General features: G+C 36.6%; 1 long non-coding RNA gene across 1 annotated transcript in view; it reads left to right on the forward strand.

Annotated features, from left to right (window-relative positions):
* Positions 1-5,637, forward strand: part of LOC124799251 — a 338,637-nt gene extending 333,000 nt beyond the window's left edge. Inside the window, exon 3 of the long non-coding RNA XR_007016994.1 lies at positions 5,327-5,637. This is a non-coding gene — a long non-coding RNA (uncharacterized LOC124799251). The remainder of the gene's footprint in view (positions 1-5,326) is intronic.
* The last annotated feature ends 363 nt before the right edge of the window (positions 5,638-6,000 follow it).

The following is a 6,000-nucleotide window of genomic DNA, read 5'->3' on the forward strand; positions in this document are numbered from 1 at the left end:
GAAGAATGCTGAAGATTAGATGGGTAGATCACATAACTAATGAGGAGGTATTGAATAGGATTGGGGAGAAGAGAAATTTGTGGCACAACTTGACTAGTAGAAGGGATAGGTTGGTAGCACATATTCTGAGGCATCAAGGGATCACCAATTTAGTATTGGAGGGCAGTGTGGAGGGTAAAAATAGCAGAGGGAGACCAAGAGATGAATACACTAAACAGATTCAGAAGGATTTAGGTTGCAGTTGTTACTGGGAGATGATGTAGCATGGAGAGCTGCATCAAACCAGTCTCAGGACTGAATACCGCAACAACAACAATAACCTTGACAGTAAAGACTGAAGAGATTGTAGACACAATGGAGAGGAGAAATATTCATATTCTTGGATTGAGTGAGACCAAGTGGAAGGGAAAAACTGCTGAGAGGTGGGTACAAATTATACTGGCAGGGTCATAATAAAGAGGCAAAAAATTTAGAGGGTTTAATGTTTCACAAGGACATTGACCCAGTTACAGATGTGAGCTTTGTATGTGGAAGGATAATTAGCGCAAGAGTGAACTTGGGAAAGAATATTTTTGCTATACTCAAAATTTACCCATCTCGGCAAGGGTAAAGTGAGGAAGAAAAAACAAAATTCCTTGAAGAACTGGAAGACCAAGTAATACAAGATAAAATTATGATAATTGGGGATGTGAATGCTCAGATTGACATTGATAGAAATGGATATGAGGTGATGGGCCCTTTTGGATATGGACGACGAAATGTAGAGGGTGAAGAAATTCTAAATCTGTGATAGCCGTAAGATTACTAGATATGGCTGGGATGGCAACTCTAAGACAATCATAGGCTATATATTAACGGACAAAGTAATTGGAGGGAAAGTAAGGAACACTAAAGTCATGCCAAGTGAGCACTTGGATAGTTACTACATGTTACTAGTAGCTCATCAAAGTTATAAGATGTATAGTTTGAATGCTGTGTACAAAGAATGCCAAAAATTAAGGAGTGGAAGTTGAAAGAACAAGAAAATACAAAATTTTTCCAAATTATAGTTGCTCAAAAATTGCTAAAAACTGAAAGTGGTAGTGTAGAGGAAGAGTGTAACCTATTTAAAACTTCAGTAGTTAACACTGCTGTGCAGATTTGTGGCAAAACAAAGGGTAAAGTGAAAGACAAAGAAACCAGTTGGTGGAATGACAGAGTAAAAGATGCAAATAAAAAAAGTAATATGGCAATGAAAAACATGGAATTTGAAAAAAGAAATCAGAACCAGGGGCTGGTACCAAAAGATGAGCACAAAGTGACAACACCGAACAAGGAATACCAACAAAAGAAACTCCAAGCAAAAGACAATCGTGAAAGAAGAAAAGGAGAAGAGTTGGGAAATATTCACCCAGAAACTAGAGCAGGATAGCAAAGCGGACCAAAAACTGCTATATGGGTTATTGGAAAGCAAAAGATCTGATAGAGAAGTCATAAAAGCAATTGAAACAGAGGATGGGGATATTAGCAGGGACATGGAAGGTATCAGAGAAAAGATGAAGAATTATTTTGAAATCTTACTGAATGGGGAATGTGCACAAGAAAGTGATACTGAAGTCATTGGATTGGAGGAGGAACAGAATCCAATCTCTTGGTTAGAAACTGAGATTTCCCTCAAACAGATTAAAAGTGGGAAGGCGGCTGGAGTTGATGAGCTGACAGCAAATATGATTAAAAACGCAGGAATCCATGGAACACAGTGATTACACAAGGTGTTGAGTGTGATATGGAAAGAAAACAAAAGCCCGGATGAATGGAAAAAAGGAATTATAATACCATTGATGAAGAAAAGTAGTAGAAGGGAATGCACCAACTACTGAGGAATCACACTGTTATCACACTACCTTAAGATAATGGAAAATTCATAGAAAAAAGATTGTAGGAAATTCTAGAACACCAATTTGAGGAACAACAGCATAGGTTCAGAAGTAACAGGGGAATAATAGATCTCATTTTCTGCCTCCGTCAGTTAATGGAGAAGTTTTGGGAAAAAGGAAAGGACTTGATAGTAGTATTCATGGATTTGGAAAAAGCATATGACAATGTACCAAGGGATAAAATGTGGGAATGCTTGAGAAAACATTATGTTTCTGATTCATTAATTAAAAAGATCTAGATGCTGTACAATGGTTGTGAGAGCAGTGTACAAGTAGGAGGTGGAAGATCAAAATGGTTTAAGACAAAGATAGGTGTTCAGCAAGGCAGTTGGCTCTCCCCTTTACTCTTCATTACACTTATGGACACAATCATGAAAGAAATCAAAGAAAAAGAAAATGAAGATCTCAATTCATATGTTTTTGCTGATGACATCACCATTTGGAGAGAGGCAGAAATGGAGGTTCAGAGGAGACCAGATTATTGGAACACAAAATTTAAAAAATTCAACTTAACTGTGAGTAGGAACAAGACAGTGGCAATGAAGATGAGCAGGACACCCACACCTCGTCACATCATACTGGAGAGGGAGAAGGTTGATTGTTTGAAAAGCTTCAATTATCTGGGTAGCATCATATTACACAATGGAAGTTCCAAACTAGAAGTCTTAAACAGAATGACAAAAGGATCAAGCTTTATCCATCAAGAATGAAATCTAATCTGGGACAAGGAAGTCCCTCAAAGAGCCAAAGAGACCATGTATAAAACTTATCTCCTGCCAATCATGATGTGTAGTCTAGAGACCTTTGTCATAAATAAGAGAGAAGAGAGTCAAATTCGATCACGTGAAATGAAGTTCCTTAGGTCAGCTCTACAAAAAAACTAGGAGAGGCAGAGTTAGGAATGGTTATCTAAGGAGAGACCTGCAGGTGACATTGACTACAGAGGAGAGGATGAGTGATTTGAGACTGAAGTGGTTCGGTCATGTGAAGCAAATGCACCTGACTCAAACTCCACGCCAGTATTTGGAGATGGAAGTACCAGGAAGAAGACCAATCGGGTGTCCTATAAAGAGATGGACAGACCATGTTAAGGAAGATCTCAAGGGGTGAGGAGTAACATGGGATGTAGTAGAGAGGGAAAAGCTGTACCGGGACAGAAACCAATTGAGGCATATCATTCACAAATTTCCTGCTGCCTCGATGGAAGAAATCCTGATGATAATGACAGATTATGAATGAAACATTCATAGGATAACACTTGTGGATAAGTTTACCTGGCCATTATAGCCAGATACTGACTTACAAAACTTCCAAGAAAGTGTGCAGGAGAATCTGCATACATAGGCACAGAAAATAATCAAGGCTCTGGAAAGTTCACATCATTTGTGAATTCAGTGGATTGACAACCACTTGCTGTACTGGTTAAATTGATTTGGTACTTGTCTTTTTAGTTTTCCCGGTGACAATTTCTTTCTTATTCAGTTATCCTGTTATCTTTTAATAAAGTAATATCATTTGCTATCACTCCTTCCACGACACAGTGTCTGCCATTATAAAGAGTCAAAGTATGGTTAATATTAAAGTATGATGTGTAACAACTGATGGTCACAATATGGAATTTGACACAGTGTCTGCCCTCAGAAAGAGTCTAAGTACTGTTAATACACAAGTATGATGGTTACAGTCTGGAGGTTTTCTCCAAATTAGTTATAAAGCTGAATAGACTTACCTGACAGCCAAGGGGAAGATTGATTTGGAGAAGAGAGGTTCCACACAAGTTGACAAGAGCATGCAATGAGATTTTACTCTAGAGATCACATAGTAGAATATACTGAACAGGCAACTCCTCAGGTAACAAGAACACAAGAAAGGGTCATAAAGTGTGTTCAGACTCACATATTACTTCAAATAAAATATGAATGTAATTCTCATGTAATAGATAAACAAAAAGAATTCTGAATAGTGTACCAGATAAAAGACAATACAGTAGCTAATAGCATAACCACAGAAACCACAGTAATGAGTTTTAACATTCTTTTTATTTAAATCTTTTTAAAAATATTCGTATACATATAAAAATGATACATCTATCTTTGTAGAAAGACTGGTCATTACATAGCAGTTTACTGCATTAGATACGCAGAATGTTGCATTCCTAAGTCCCCTCTTACACCACCAGTCTGAAAACTGCTAAATAGTGCAAAAATGTTCTCATTTTATATCCTTTGAAAAGGTACTTCCTCCATTTCATAATTTTCAGGAAGAAAGAGACTGACCAGTCAAACAATATGTTTTATTGTTAAACCTGTGTAAACTTCTACAGTTTCTAACTTCAGCATTTCTTTGGGCTATAAATCTGCCATTTTCACTAAAACTGCTGGGCAAAACTTAACTTCAGTAGAACTTACTCAGCTCAAAGTATACTTCAGAGCTCACATCAAAATACTGAGAACATGCGCTTGTGAGAAACTTCTCTAGTTTTATTCATATGAAATCAGAGAAATCTTTTTCATGCTGAGCAACTTGCCCCACCCATTAAACTCAGGCTGAGTACATTCTCAGTTTAAGTATATTCTCCATTGAATTCAAGCAAATCTGAAAATGTTCACCGAAATTTCACAAATACTTACATTCTCCATTTTGTTCATACACCCCAATAGGTCATATGAATAAAAAAGAGAATATACTCTGGAGAAAATTCTCAGAGAAAAAGAACTTTATCAGAGAAAGTTCTGGATTTTGTATTATAAGTAGCATATTCTCTGACCAGGGAGTGCTTTCTCATTACCACCTCTCCTCTTTCAGGAAGTTCTCAGCAAAGAGGTTAAAATCTAACATCTTTGGTTCTCAGCTGGTTTTCATTTGTGTGTGTGCGTGTGTGTTCACTTGGAAGATTTAGGATTAACTTCAATGAATACTATAAAAGATTGTCCGGCTATTATTGGCAGAGCTAATTTTGGTAAAGAAATTTCCAATGGGCAGATAATGAAAAACTTCAGACCATAGAGTAATGCAGAAAATGTAAGACTGACAGATATACGACGGGGAAATTAAGGTCATGTTAAAAAAAATGGGAAGAAATGTTTCTGAAGTTTTTAGATGGAGATGACTGCAACACTATGATCCACAGAATTCCTGGTAAGTCAGCTTCTCTCCATTTTTAATTTTGTGCTAGACGCTTTGAAACTGTGAGGTAGCAAAATATTTTATTCTGCAAACATGAAACAATTTTTGATAAAATGTATATGTTATTAGACCATTGTTCCATAAATCTAGCATAGTGTAGCATGCATAAAGTTGGACAAACTCTTCCTGTGTTTCTGCATAACCCTGCTTGCCTATAGACTCCTTCAAAAAATGGTGCCACACTAAATATTAGTATTATTGTTTTTTTTTTTAATTTGCTTTAGGAGCTTCTGCAGTAGGGGTGTACTCCTCTGCCAGCATCTCTTCCCCAGAAGCTAGTTCAGAGTTCCTTGATTCCAACTGTACTTCCTCTGAGCTGCAAGAGATTTTACAACAAACGCAAATGTTAATGGATGACACTGCAGAAATAACATTAGCCACTTACTCAGCAGTTTTGGTGCCCCAAAGTGCACTGAAACAACAGAGGTTAAGCATGGAGACATATGAGACTATGAATTTGTCTAATGCTGAATGTGGAGACTAGTATTACTATACTAGTTAGATGTCCTGGACAGGAAGCAGCAGAAATTCAAAAGAGAAGAGAAAGAAACACAATAAACTGAATTTTGTAATGTCACAGTACAGCATGTTTTGTTATTAATTAAAAATTATTCTTTAGATTAAATGTTTGTTTACATTCTACATTTGCCTAGCTCCATATCCTCTTAAATAAATGATTCAGTAGAAATTACTGTAACACATTCTAGTTTAAAAAGCTGAAGGTTAAAAAATTTGTGTGCTTATTTACTGTAGTATCTGGCAAGTGCCTCCAACACATCCTTGAAACAATTTTTGATAAAAGTAAAATTGATGAGAGAGGAGGAAGAAAAATACTAAATTGCATTTTCTTCCGTGGCAACAGGGCTGCTTTTTTTTTCATCAAAATAGAATTTTGTTA

The sequence above is a fragment of the Schistocerca piceifrons genome, chromosome 5 (genome assembly GCF_021461385.2).
Source record: "Schistocerca piceifrons isolate TAMUIC-IGC-003096 chromosome 5, iqSchPice1.1, whole genome shotgun sequence".
Classification (NCBI taxonomy): domain Eukaryota; kingdom Metazoa; phylum Arthropoda; class Insecta; order Orthoptera; family Acrididae; genus Schistocerca; species Schistocerca piceifrons.